Below are 13,244 nucleotides of genomic sequence, written 5' to 3' on the forward strand. Positions count from 1 at the left end.
AAAATTGTTTACACGCTCACACATTTTTTAAGCTAAGTTTCTTGTAAAATTAACTTCTTAATATGCACATGCATATAAAGATTATTTATTTTAGGAATATTTAATGTAAAATATCGGAAAACATAAAGGGAAAAGACGTCTCCAAAATTTTTTGTAAAAGAAAATTTCGATTTCTATTTAATGAGATTTTTGATGTATAATTTTTTTTAATACAGAAAAGAAGTGCTAATATTACGACAAAAATTTCGTGTCACAATAAATTTGTGTTAGTTATTTTGAATTGACTAAATGGACACGTCCATTTAGCAAAATATGACAATAAAAATCAGACATCGCTGAATAAACTCGTCCTTTCATTCCGCTGTAGACGATTTCGATATTTTTTAAACGCGGATGCATTAATAATTTCAACAGTAATGTTGGGAACAAAAAAGTTCGTGAATGCATAACTATTATTTTGTCAAATAAAATGTGTCTGAACGGGAGGCAAATATTTTTCCAACGGAAACAATACTTTATTTCTCACTCGAGAAATACGATTGATAAAATACCCTACGTTACCGTTGTTTTATGTTTGTAAACAATAATATTGAAAAGCAATAGTTATAAATAGTAGATAAAGTCAGATAAACAAGTAGCATATGGTACTTGTTGGTCAAACAATATTTCATAAAAGGAACTCTCTCTCTTTCTCTCTTTGGGCGTAAATTGATTTAGATTTTATGCTTTCATGTTATTATTGTTATATAAATTTATATTTTCCATCTTTAAAAGTTTCAATATAGGTCAACAATTCATTATGTTATTGATTTTATATATTTTGAAAATAAATGTAGCAAATGTAACAATAAAACAAAAATTATTTAAAAGCACAAGAACATGAAGTAAATGGGAATCTATAAAAAAAAAGAATTGTACGAAAAACATCTTAAAAATTTAATATAAATATATATATAATACTAATAATGATTTTTATTTCATTTTTTTATATAAAAATCATTTTCAATATATATTTATATATACTAAAAATGATTTTCGACACATTTCTTCCCAACAAATGAAAAAATGAATATTATACAGTGACGTTATCAAATTTATTTTTATTTGTAATAATTTATATGTGTCCTGAAAAAAAAGTTCGATTGTAGAGCAAAATAATATAGAGCAAAATAACGTCAATTAAATATTTGATTAATATCACCACAAATAATTGTACTTTTCTAAATATTTAGTAAAGTATTCAGAATGAAGAATAATAATGTATCCATTCGCTTAGCAAATATTTAGGAACGTAAAATTATATTTAGTTGTATTAAATAAATATTTAATCGGCATTATTTCACTCGGCATTTGGTAGATATTACTAGACTCGTTTTTCAGTGCACACGTAATTGCCTGTTATCTATATCATCTCGCATTTCTAATTCACAATTAATAACGGGACTTACCTTACCCATACGTTGATTACGCGATACCAAAGAATGTAGGAAGATGCGGAGCAGAAGTCTCGACGTCGACGTATTGTCCTTGTAACCGGTGATGTAGTGTAACCAGTAAGCGACCTTGTAACTCACTGCTAAAACAAACAACGGGTGAAGTTAATACGGTTATTTCCTCGTACACAGTGATATCATGGATTAAGGGATAAGGATACTTACATCATCTCGCGATCGCGAGTTGGAGAAAGCGAATTCACTGAGCGAAAGCGTACGTTTGACACGAATTGAACGCGAAGTCACGAATTCAAGCGTTGTAAATCGCGCACGTGATATCGGAGCATGCGAATGCGAATCGCGACTATTACTCTCCCGGAGTGAGATATCGATAAACTATGAATTCAGCCGCTCCGCCGAGAACGATATTCCGAACTTGGCGGTATTGTGCGATTTCTAACTTTATCGCAACTTCCAAATAGCTATCTTTTAAGTTTCAATAGCCGTTAACGCTACGCGAGCGTCGCGTGGGCGCCATTTTGGATCACCGATTACTATCACACAGTTATTAGCTAGCTCGTGACGGTTGGTAGTAGACGCCGACATTGTCTCAGATTGATATAAAGATTTTCCTCCGAGGCGTCGTTCAGAGGAGCAAGAGCAAAGAGGTACTGCAAGATCTCTCAATACATACAGATTACCGTATTCTCGAAGAATCCGTGTACCGTTCGCGTGCCAACAAGTCACCGTTAACATCGATAAACCGGAGTTCCCTTCTCATTTAAGACAGGCTGTCTCGACGCAACAGTCGGATTGTCAGACTCGTCGAATCGCGTAATCGCGATATCGTCGCAAGGACTCGCTAACTGCGAACTTGGCTGTGCGCGAGCGGTGGTGCGATACGATATTCGGAGTCGTCGGGCGACGAAAATTCCACGTAACGCATTTACAGGACCGACGCGAAGCATCGCGAAAGCGCGAGGAGAGAGAGCGTCTTTAACCGCCTTGAAGTTCGGCGTACGAAGTGGGGTGGGGCACGGGAAGGAGGCCCGGCGGCGCGACGCGGCCGCTACGTAGTCGGGGAGACGCGAGGGGAACCGAGCACGGCCGAGCGGTACTCGCGCGCGCCGTGGTGGGGAAGTCGCCACCGCCGCCGCCGCAGTCGTTCGGCAGGTGTGGTGGGGAGAGACGCTCTCTCGTCCCTGTGCTCGCTCAGTTGCTCCGTCGCCGCCAGAGGGAATGCGTCGCCGCGCGTTGCCGTTCCCCTCGTAGCCGCGCCGCGACGGGTATCATCTCGCGTTCTCGTTATCCTCTCACCGTCGTTGCAGTCGTCGTTGCTGTGTTGTCGACTCGCCGCCGTCCTTCGCCGACCTCGCGCGATCCTTCGGTCATGGAGACTCGTAACTCCTGTGCGATACGGTGAAGCGCGACGGTTGGCGCTCATCGCGCGGCCAACTTCAGTGTATACGCGCAGTGATACATAACCGTCTTCTGGGCGCCCCGCGAGCCTTTCTCGATCGCACGATCGCACGATCTCGCGAATCTACGTGCATAACTGTGATTGCCCTCCCCCTTCCCCCTTTCCCCTTCTCCCCGGAATCCAGCCGGAGGAAGTCCTTGGGAAACGGATAACTCTGACGGTGGAGAACTCGAAGGAGCTACGTAGGCCGGAGATCGCGGCCGTCGGCGGGACGTGCCTCGGCCGAAATCGCGCCATCGGCATCGGCCAGAACGTGCCTCCCGCACTCCTGGAAGTTTCGAGATTGGGATGTAATGAGGCTCGGACCTCGATAGTGTGTTTCGTGTGACAGTGACAGTGTGAGAACAGTTCTGGTTTGCTTTCGGTTTCCGGATTTCTGTGCGATGTGCTACGGTCCCGTCGGTCTCCGCATCCTCTGTCTCGTAAGTACCGTATAACGGCTCTCGATTCACGTCGCCGTCGTACTTCCGCGATCGTCTTTCTCCATTTTCATCTCGAAAACGACACTCGCGCGTCGCGGATTCGATTTACCGTGCTCCGATTTACGGAGGCATCGGATCGATACTGAGATCGAGATTAAAGTCGAGCTCTCCGACTTGGAGCGACGGAACGGAATGCGACGCTTCGAACCGTCAAACGTGTGTTGTACGTGTGTGCGTGTGTGCTCGCGCACACGAGATGTTTTCCTTCGCCGATATTTCCCTCGCGAACCTGTGACGTGAAAGTGGAAAATACGAAAGCGTCGTTCGAAATCGGAGTGCGTCGGCTGGAAATTGGTCCGTTAACGTGAACCCGCTGCTGCGCTGGTGCTGCGTTCGTTTGAGAAACGACTCCTCCGATCTCGAACGCCGCCTCGATCCCCGGAAGTACGACGGTCGTTCCAAATTTTTAATGGCTGCTCTGTTCGCGTGTGGGAAGGTTAAGGTGAGAAAAACATCGCCGGGTGTGTAATTTCGCAGTGATACCTGGCGTACGTTTGTTCGAAACGGAATTTGAACGTCGAAACGATGCGGGAGAGAATCGTATCGATGGGAAATCGAGGGATTCGTTGTGCCAGTTCGACGCCTACGGCCGTCGTTATTTGTCGACGTGCTCGCCTTGTGTCTTTATTATCTGTGAAATGCGCTATGAGCGCGATGTAAACACGAGGCGAAGGAATTACCGTTATTTACGCGACGGCAAATTTCGTGTTCCGAGAATCGATGCGTAGATTGTGCGCGGAGAATTGGCCTGGTGAAAACTCGCGGTGACAAACGCGTACGTGTGTGTGTGTGTGTGTGTGTGTGTGTGTGTATGTGCGTGTGTACCGTGTGTGCGCGCGCGCGCGCGATTGAATTATCTAATATGCGATGAAAATACGGTGGAGTTTAAACAAATTCCGCGCGTCACGTGCGAGAATCAAATTTCTCCGGACGCGACGCAACTGTGCGCTTTTAAATATTTTTCCACTTTGTGTTCCTCCTTCGACATTGAAAATCTTGTTTTTGGAATTTTCATAGTTAACTCAACGCAGTTAAACTGTCGGACGCGAGCGCGAGCGAATTACATTTCGGGTTATCGATACGACTACCGACATTCGCGGCAGGTGAAACGGGAGAACGGAAAAACAAATGACGACAAATGCCTGGGATCGCGGTCGCGTGCAGCGTTTGAATTTGCGGGAAACGTGCAGGAGTGCAAATTCGTCAGAAATCGCTAAAATACGATGGTTGATTTTACGCGCGTCCTTCTGTGCGCGTGCACGACTCGAAAGGGTGCGCTCGTCCGTTGTGAATCGCGATACGTGAAGGATTTGGATAACGATAGAGGTGCGATGTGCGTAGATTCGCTTGGGAAATCTTGAAAAACGCGCGTGTACCATTCGATCGTTTCGACAGTGACAATTTGATCGTGTCTCCACGCGCTAAGCGCCACTGTAAATTCAAATGTACAAAACGAGTCAATTTTTACACATTTGCATTTTTTTATGCGTTAAATTCATTTTATGCGTGTAATTTTTGTACTTTTTACACGCTTAGACGTGTAATTTAATATTAATACGCGTCCGAGTGTAAAAAGTACAAAAATTACACGTATATAATGCGTGAAAAGTGACAAGACGATTTTATACACAAAAATATACACTTGGAGTTGCAATGCACGCGCGTTAATTTGTCTCGCGAGAAAAAAAGGGGGAGGGTTTATAAGGATCGAGTCTGGCCTTGCAAATTTTGTCCAAACTCGTGGAAATCTGTATTTTGAGGTTAATTATATTCACTTTGAATGATTTAATGTTCTCATTTGAATTTATTGGCACGTATTGTTTAAATTCTAACATATAAAAGCATCTGTATCAAATACAAAAAGAATTCTAAACATATAAAAAAAATTCTGTCATTCTAAAATGATTATGATTTAATACGATTCAAATTATTTTTCAATACGATCTTTTTTTTTGGAGGTTTTCAAAACATCAGGTATTGAAAAATTGATTTCCGATGTGATATATATAGTAACATTATCGCACTAATATTTTTTTTTTAGTTGAAAACACTCAAATTGAATGTAATTGATCTCAAGATATGCTTTCTAAATCTGAATCAGTAAATATTCAGGTTACCATTGGCATACTTTGAACTTATAAATCAATGATTATCTTAACCTAGAAATCAATGAAATCATTACTACATGCATAAATGCTAATAATAACACAACAATCATTAATAAGTGCACAATAAATTCATTGATTTTTCCGTTCAAATGGTTCACTGATTACCAGTGGCATACTTGAGACTGATGACGATCAAAATTATCCACTGATTTAGATTTAGAGATTTTCACGAATTTGGACAAAATTTGCAGGGGGCCAGAATCGGCCTAAAGCCTCTTTCTCGTTTGGGCTAATGTGACAGACGTAACAACATGAAAAATGTAGAAAAATCGGAAAATGTTGAAAAATTAAAACCTCTTATTTGCGGAAACGCTGAAAAATGATAGGATTGTCGCCTTTATCATATCTTGCATACGCGCGAGTTATAAATATGTGTTGACAAACCCGTGTCGCGTTTCAAGTACGCATAGAACTTACAAGTGGAATGACTTCAAATAACGTTGGTCGGTGTCAACGGAAAGTATTACAAACATGCGAACTTCTAAATCGAGATCGCGGAAATGCTACCGTCAATTTTATTATATTTTTTGCGCGTGGACTACAAACGTCGTCCGCATTAAATTCATATATTTTATCCGCGTGGCAAAAAAGTTTATGTAACGATGGATGCAATTACTAGAATAACAGAGTTTTTCAAATTCGTCGAATCGCGGGAATGCTATCGTCGATTTTACTGTCCTTTTTTTCCGTGAAAAGTGCAAACACGTTCGTGTGTTTTAACGTGCGACGCGCATACATAGTTTAGATAACGGTGGATGTAATAAGCACAGAAAATGTGGAGAACGGCGAATTCTAAAATTCATGGGATCGCGAAAATGTGATCGGTGGCTATATCGTTCCGTGAACATTTCGCTCGTACCGACTTGTCTGCTGTAAAAATGTAAAGGGACCACCACATTTTTAAATTTATCAGTTCGTAAAAATATGACTGTCGATTTCCGGTTTACGTGCGGGTAACAAGTGTGCAGCGAAGCTACGTGAAATTTGTGCAATTAAACCGATATATTCGCGAAAAATATAAATAACGTCCCAAAAAGCAAACCAAAAATAGTGAAATTTTGATTTTAGTCGTGATATTCTTAGCAGTTTTGTTCCAGGAAAAATGTGGATGATCGGACATAATAAAGAAGCGGTACGAATATTTTTGAGCACATGAGAGATAGATTTAGATAATAATTGATTGTAGAGTTGAAAGAAAAGAATATTTAAACGTACAAATTTAATTTGAACGTTCTAAATTTTCAATTGGCAATTTGTATGAAAGATTAAATATCGCTCGACGTACATAATATCTGAAAGGTGTAGACTTAAAATTACGATAATACTCCAAATGATAATTTATGCAAAGAATTTAAAGATGAATATAATTAACGATGATTGAAATTCGGCGATAAGTTTAATCGGTAATGGACAAGTATGGAAATCAAAAGTCGGAAAGAGTTAATTACGCAAATTAAATTTCGTTGTGGTGAAAGTACGATTGACTGGTTTTTTTTTTGTTGAGAGAAAAATTCATTGCGAGTGATCAGTGCAAACGTTTCGTGGAACGTTATGACGTGTTAAGTACGGCACAAGATTTTACGATACGACGTGCACGATGTTTTTGCTAAAAGTGACGATCCCGTGATATATTTGTGTCTCCGCTCTTAACAAACGAAGAAAATGTGAAAAACTCGATTTAAAAATGATAATGCAATCCTTGATTTTCCATCAGTGATTTCTTCTCAAATTTACAATGCAAAATCGAAATCAATTCTAATCCGAGTGTGCTACTGCGAACTGCTAGGTTTACTTTCCACGCGTGAATAAATCCGTGCTCCGTTTTCGCAACGTTTGTGACAGAGGGAAATCTCGGTAGCTGCGCGGAAATGCGGCCTTTGATTTTCAATCAGCAACTCCTCGCATTGAAATTTGATTTGTGTCCAATGAAAATAGAAGGAAAATGTCAATTCGAGGAAAGCGTTGTAATCACGAGTACGCAAGTCTCGATTCTTGGCGATTGATTTTGCCCATTCGGATCTCATTTTGCAATATCGTGATTTGCCAGAGTACATTCTCGCGATGACAGTTTCTTATTATAACTTGTTATTAACCATAATGCGCGCAATTAAGAAAAAAAAGTACTCATCATTCATAAGTGTATAATTAATAATAAAGCGTGTGTCACTGCGCCTTAGCAATGATACATTGTGAATAACAAAGTATCACATTATTTATTTCAAGGATTATCAAAGTACATATTACCGTGTATTATTCAAACGTGACTTTGTTGAAAACATGACAGGTTGTTTTATTCATTCCGATGACTCAAATTCGTGTGTCAGCGTGCATTGAGTATTTTCTGCATCAAACTGTAATCACAGTTTTCTGCAGAAAATGTCATTACGTTTTTAAAAATACTCAAATGCACTTCGTGCTTCGGTTAGAAAAGGACGCTTTCATATCGGTAAACTTTCCAAGTTCAAAAAGATCTAGGAACGGCAAATGAAACTTGCGCATTTCGGATCTTAATTGCGACTACTGGGCGACTCTAAATTTCTAAGGATAATTCGTGACACGGCACAAGCGTCGCGATGTCGTGTCATTAAGCCAAAGATTACCGGGAGCGACGGAAGGCTCGCTTTGACGTGTCCCGTGGGAAGACCTCCTGTTTGGTCTCGTTTTACAAGTCAATGCTCAAAGCGCGCGTGCACGTTGCCCCGAGAATACAAACTAGTCTGTTTACATGAAAGTCCGCGCGCACGGCCATCGGCTAGCCCGCTTGTAAGTAATTTCTCGTTTGCAGCTCTCTAGCTTGCCGTTTCGATAATACGGATATCGCAAAACAAAACAAAAAAAAAACGTTAACTGCGAAAAGAAGAGAGTCGAACAATTGTACAGAAATTTTAACAGCGGATTAATATAACACGGATAATATGACGAGGCTCGCAACATTAATACAAGTAATATAAATTTTGGTAGGGCAATTCGACTTTCCGAACGTTTATCTCGAAGCTTCTGCTATATTTGTGATGTGATGACGATATTAAAAATATGTATTTTTCATCTACTTACGAGAAGAGCCGTTGTTTTTTTTTACAGTTTTATAATATAGTACAAGACGTACACTGCGTGTGTGGGAAGTCAAGTAGAGCGTTTTTTCATACTGTTGAAACCTGTTATCCTCTTTTCTTGAAACGCAATCCTTTTCGCTTAAAAATAAAAGTGGAAAAGGAGACCGGAGACAATTTATCGCGAGATCCACTTGATTCTAAACGTAGCTATTCCAGCATCAGAAAATGTCCATTTCCCCGTCCATTTCGGAGTCAGGACCTCTCCAAGGAGCGGAGAAAGGGAACAATGTAAACGTACCTGCGCAAATCTAGGTGCGATTAGGGAAATTGTAAGCGTATATCCTCGCTTCATTTCGCAATGGGAAACGCGACGGATGAAATCTGGTTTGTGTTGCGGAAATCCACGTTCGGTACGATATATAGTTCGGTCGTGTGCGCGGTAGATCAACGTTGAACTTCGTAGCGAAACTTAAGGGAACATCGCGGCACCGCGAGCGCGTGGAATAAGTTACTGCCTCTGTAGCGGAACTTCGGCACGAAGTTCCTTGAAATTTAGGTGCCGGCGTCCGTGATAGAGAAGTCAGTTCGAGGGGAGCGCCTGGTGATTCATTTATATCAATATTGGGTGGGCGCGGAGCGATTAGGACTCGTCCCGTTACGTCGGTATCGTCCGTCGTGCACGCAATGCACGCACTCAACGCTTGCGTAATACCCTGCGGCTTGTCGATGTCATTCTGGCACCGATCGCATCTTAATCCTTGACTAATCGTCGAGGACATTATGTAGTAGATGAGAAGACATTTATTTTATCGCAGTGGATTTTATATATATATTTTTTGTAATATTTTACTTAACAAGATGTGTTTCCACGAAACTCTAGATGAAAATAAAGTAAATTAATTGATAAAAAATTAAGTTTAGATATTGTAGAGTACTGGAAATTATAAAGATTTTAGCAACTTTGTAATTTATTTTGACAAAAGAAAATGATAAGAAAGCTAGGAAACAGTCTATAGAACTATTATTACTGTATTAAATATTTTTATAAATAATTTTGCCATTATTTTTTCTATTTATTTATTGAAAAAAAATAATCAATTAACACGACTTACTGTGCAATTTAAATGATTGTGAGTTGCACTTGATATACTTTATAGGTTTGTTTTTTTTCCATGTCTTAATATTGAACTTCTTGCACGGTTCATTTCTTTTTTTTTTCTTTAATGTGAAAAGGATGAAAAGAAAGATGAACCGTGCAAGAGGTTCATACCTGAGGTGTGGAAAAAGAACAAACGGTCTCGTGCAACATATAGTCAAAATTAAGAACTAACCTACATGCAAATTCAGCAACTTTAATATTGCAAGAATAGCTTGTGCTTTGTACGGAATGCAGTTGTTTATAAAAGTCCATTGTGAATTTTCTTTCATATAACGCAAGGAAATATAATTCATGGAATAAAGAAGATGTTTTATTAAAAAAGGTATGAAGCTGAAATAGCGAATATCGAAGTACTGTAGCTTTCATAACGATATCATTAAGGCAGCTTAATTATTTTCAAAATTGCAGTATGCATTTTCTCGCAGTAATTTATTTTGCCTAATCCGTTAAAGTCACCTGTCATCTCAATTGCATTTTTATTTGCTGTTTCACAATAGTTTATGAAAGAAACACACAAGTGTTGAAATAAATGCCTTCGTGTTTTTCACCGTCTCTTACTTCAGCCGCCCTTTGCTGATATCATTAATTCTTCAAAAAGAGAGGGGTAGGGAGAACATATTTGCCATATGGCATACGTTTGTATAATATGCTACAAAAATTGTAGGGTCTTTCCCGCTAGTTTCTTCGGTGATAATTGACTGAATAGAAGGAGCAAACTGCAACGAATGTGCTTCAAATGCGAAAAATGTGCGCTTGACCTAGTAACAGTGAATTTATAAGTAGATTCATGAAAGTTCAACAATTAATTTTAAATAAAATACTTTTGTTAGAATTATGTTACAGTTAAAGGAGTTACAAGGATGAAATTTTTTGAAACAGCAAAACATAAAAAATAGTTATATATATATATATATATTTTTTTTTATACATACTTTTATCAATAGATTATATTTTCCAATAAAGATAGATTTATATGTATAAAATATTGAGATAGTACTTGATAAGATTTTTTCATCAATATAGTATTAAAGCCGATTATTTTAAAATGTTATTGACGTTTCCCATCCATTTACATTCACTTGAAAAACATCCTTTTGCTAATTGTAGTTGGATTAAAATTTATTTTTAAATTTCTTTATTTGTTTATTTTAATAAATTTGGAATGTCACAGATTCGATCTGTGGCTGAAGTGTTATTTTTTACAGTTTTTTAAAGAGGTAAAAGATTTTTTCTTATTAACATCAATGCCGCAATAGATCGTTAGTATCATAAAATTATTAAATTGATTCTCTATTTGATATTGTGATGTTATTCTTGTTCAAATTTGAACTGTTTCATAATCCAAAATTTATCGCGCAATTTAGTGAACTTGAATATAAAATCAAGAAATGTCAACACTAAAATCCATAATTGTTAAGGCTTTAATTAGTTGTGCGTTTTCATATGTCTATACTTTGTTATTAAATAAATTTTTATTTTATTTTTTATAAATAGCTGTTTATAAGTGCACAACTATTATATTCTATAAACAGGTAGACACTTTGAGACTAGTCTCTGCGATGGTCTCGACGAACTATTTTTGCAAATGAAATTTATAGTAGCTTACGAAAGAAGACAATTTTTGCGGTCTTTTTATATGCGAAAAACTGCAATAATTTTTGTTCTCGGACAAAGAGTCACGGGAACAAAGCTGACGCGCGTAACTCGACTTTTTGACAGAGTCCTTGAATATCTCGCGAAAATTTTTCTGGCTTGCGAAACGCGTGCTATATCGTCGACGCGTTTTGCTCTTTCGAACATTAGTACCGCTTTCGTTAATTAATGTTAGTCGGCAAAATTCTCACGATAAATAATATGCCAGGAAACGTTGTGCTAACGAATGATAATAATGATAATTTTCATGTAAAGCATAGTTTGACACACAATGTGACGACTCATAATTAATATTTCATTCGAAACAACATATCATTCATAATCTTCTGGCTGTAAATGGAAAAAAAAAGAAAGAATGTGTTGCGATATTTCAGTTTTAATTGAAGCGTTGATAATATACAATGGAGATGTATTCCACAGAAAAATAATAAAACAATTTTCGATATTTTATGACTCCACTAAATAACTTGCATTAATTTTCATTACGAATTCATATTCATTAATACATTTATAATGCATCTCAATTATTTTATATATTCATATCAATTGCCGATGTTTTCAAGATTTTCACAAATGACTGTCGAGAATGTCACATTGCGAATTTCACTTTACTGCTTCATTCATTCGTGGATCCATTGCCAATGCCGGTTTTTACACTTTCGCGCGGGATCCTTATGAAACATGCAGAGGACATCGTGATGAAAAAGTTGAGAAACGGGTGCAAGTGGCGAAGATATACGGGAAAACGGGAAATACCTGAACGTGGTCTCGACTGATCGTATTTCTACATCGCCTCCGACATATTTACTTCATTGCCCGGGAAACGGATAGCGTTTTAATATCGCTTTGACACACGAGAGACCTTCGATCGATAGGCCGAGGATAGAAAGAAATAGCAAAAATATAGAAAATTAATTAAAAAGTGAACTAATCAATTTTTATAAATAATCAAGAAAAGTGATTAATTTAAACACGTCGAGAATGTCTTTGACTAACGTTTTGCTAATTAAAAAACTCCTTTTTTTATAATATAGAAATATTTCTTTGTTTTTGTTTCATATATCAAAGAATTTATTCAAAATTATGAAAAAAAATTTTCATATAGATTACGAAATGTGTTTTAAAATTACAAATATTTATACATTTTTTTGTTATAATTGCAAACAGTTTGGATGTTTTGCTATGTGTTTAGTTTCATAATATTTTTTATTATGCAGATATATATAGAGATAAAATAACCCACGCTTTATGCGAAATACGTTTTCAAGTTTACGACATAGTTTGATATTAGATGAATTTTAACAATATTTTTATATTTCTTTTTATTTTCCTTTTTACATTCGATAATATAGAATAACATAGTGTCTAATTAAGAATTTAGTATTGCATCATTGAGGGATTATTAATGTGAACTGATAAATAGATAAATTTATCGCAAGTAGCTGCTATATATAATAGCCTTTCTATTCGGATTAACGCGAATTTCGTCGTTCTTCGTAACGAGCGGGCTTACCGTGCAACGGTTTTTCTTCTGCTCTCGAGATTAATGAGTGCAACGACGCCACAACGGCTGTTTCTTGCGCGTCTTTCCTATTCTTACGCGGACCGGGTTGGATTGAGCACGATCGTAATAAAAAAAAAAAATCGCGCACCGACCGCCGGTCGTGTCGGGCGAGCGAGAGCTGTGCCGATAAACTTAGTAATGGTAGAAAAATTGCCGCGATTAAGGTCGAAAACACATCCGCGACCGCCATTTTCTCACAACACCTGCGAATTACGCGTAATTGCCCTCCTCTCTCCTCCTTCGTTGCTTTCC

General features: G+C 38.0%; 1 protein-coding gene and 1 long non-coding RNA gene across 12 annotated transcripts in view; one reads left to right on the forward strand and one right to left on the reverse strand.

Moving 5' to 3' along the window:
• The window catches only part of LOC120358832, a 35,681-nt gene extending 33,148 nt beyond the window's left edge, over nucleotides 1–2,533 (reverse strand). The window contains exons 1-2 of one of the 2 annotated variants that reach the window (XR_005575709.1): nucleotides 1,659–2,533; nucleotides 1,449–1,576 (exon numbers count right to left, since the gene is read on the reverse strand). This is a non-coding gene — a long non-coding RNA (uncharacterized LOC120358832). The remainder of the gene's footprint in view (nucleotides 1–1,448; nucleotides 1,577–1,658) is intronic. The other variant, XR_005575710.1, reaches the window with a different exon arrangement.
• The window catches only part of LOC105193213 (latrophilin Cirl), an 803,058-nt gene that overhangs the window by 480,640 nt on the left and 309,174 nt on the right, over nucleotides 1–13,244 (forward strand). Inside the window, exon 1 of one of the 10 annotated variants that reach the window (XM_026133333.2) lies at nucleotides 2,656–3,335. The exons of 8 other annotated variants lie outside the window; for them this stretch is intronic. The gene's annotated coding sequence lies outside the window, so the exon portion shown is untranslated. Of the gene's footprint in view, nucleotides 1–2,655; nucleotides 3,336–13,244 lie in introns of those variants that run through there. One more of the 10 variants, XM_039454376.1, reaches the window with a different exon arrangement.

This window comes from Solenopsis invicta, chromosome 10, assembly GCF_016802725.1.
Source record: "Solenopsis invicta isolate M01_SB chromosome 10, UNIL_Sinv_3.0, whole genome shotgun sequence".
NCBI lineage: Eukaryota > Metazoa > Arthropoda > Insecta > Hymenoptera > Formicidae > Solenopsis > Solenopsis invicta.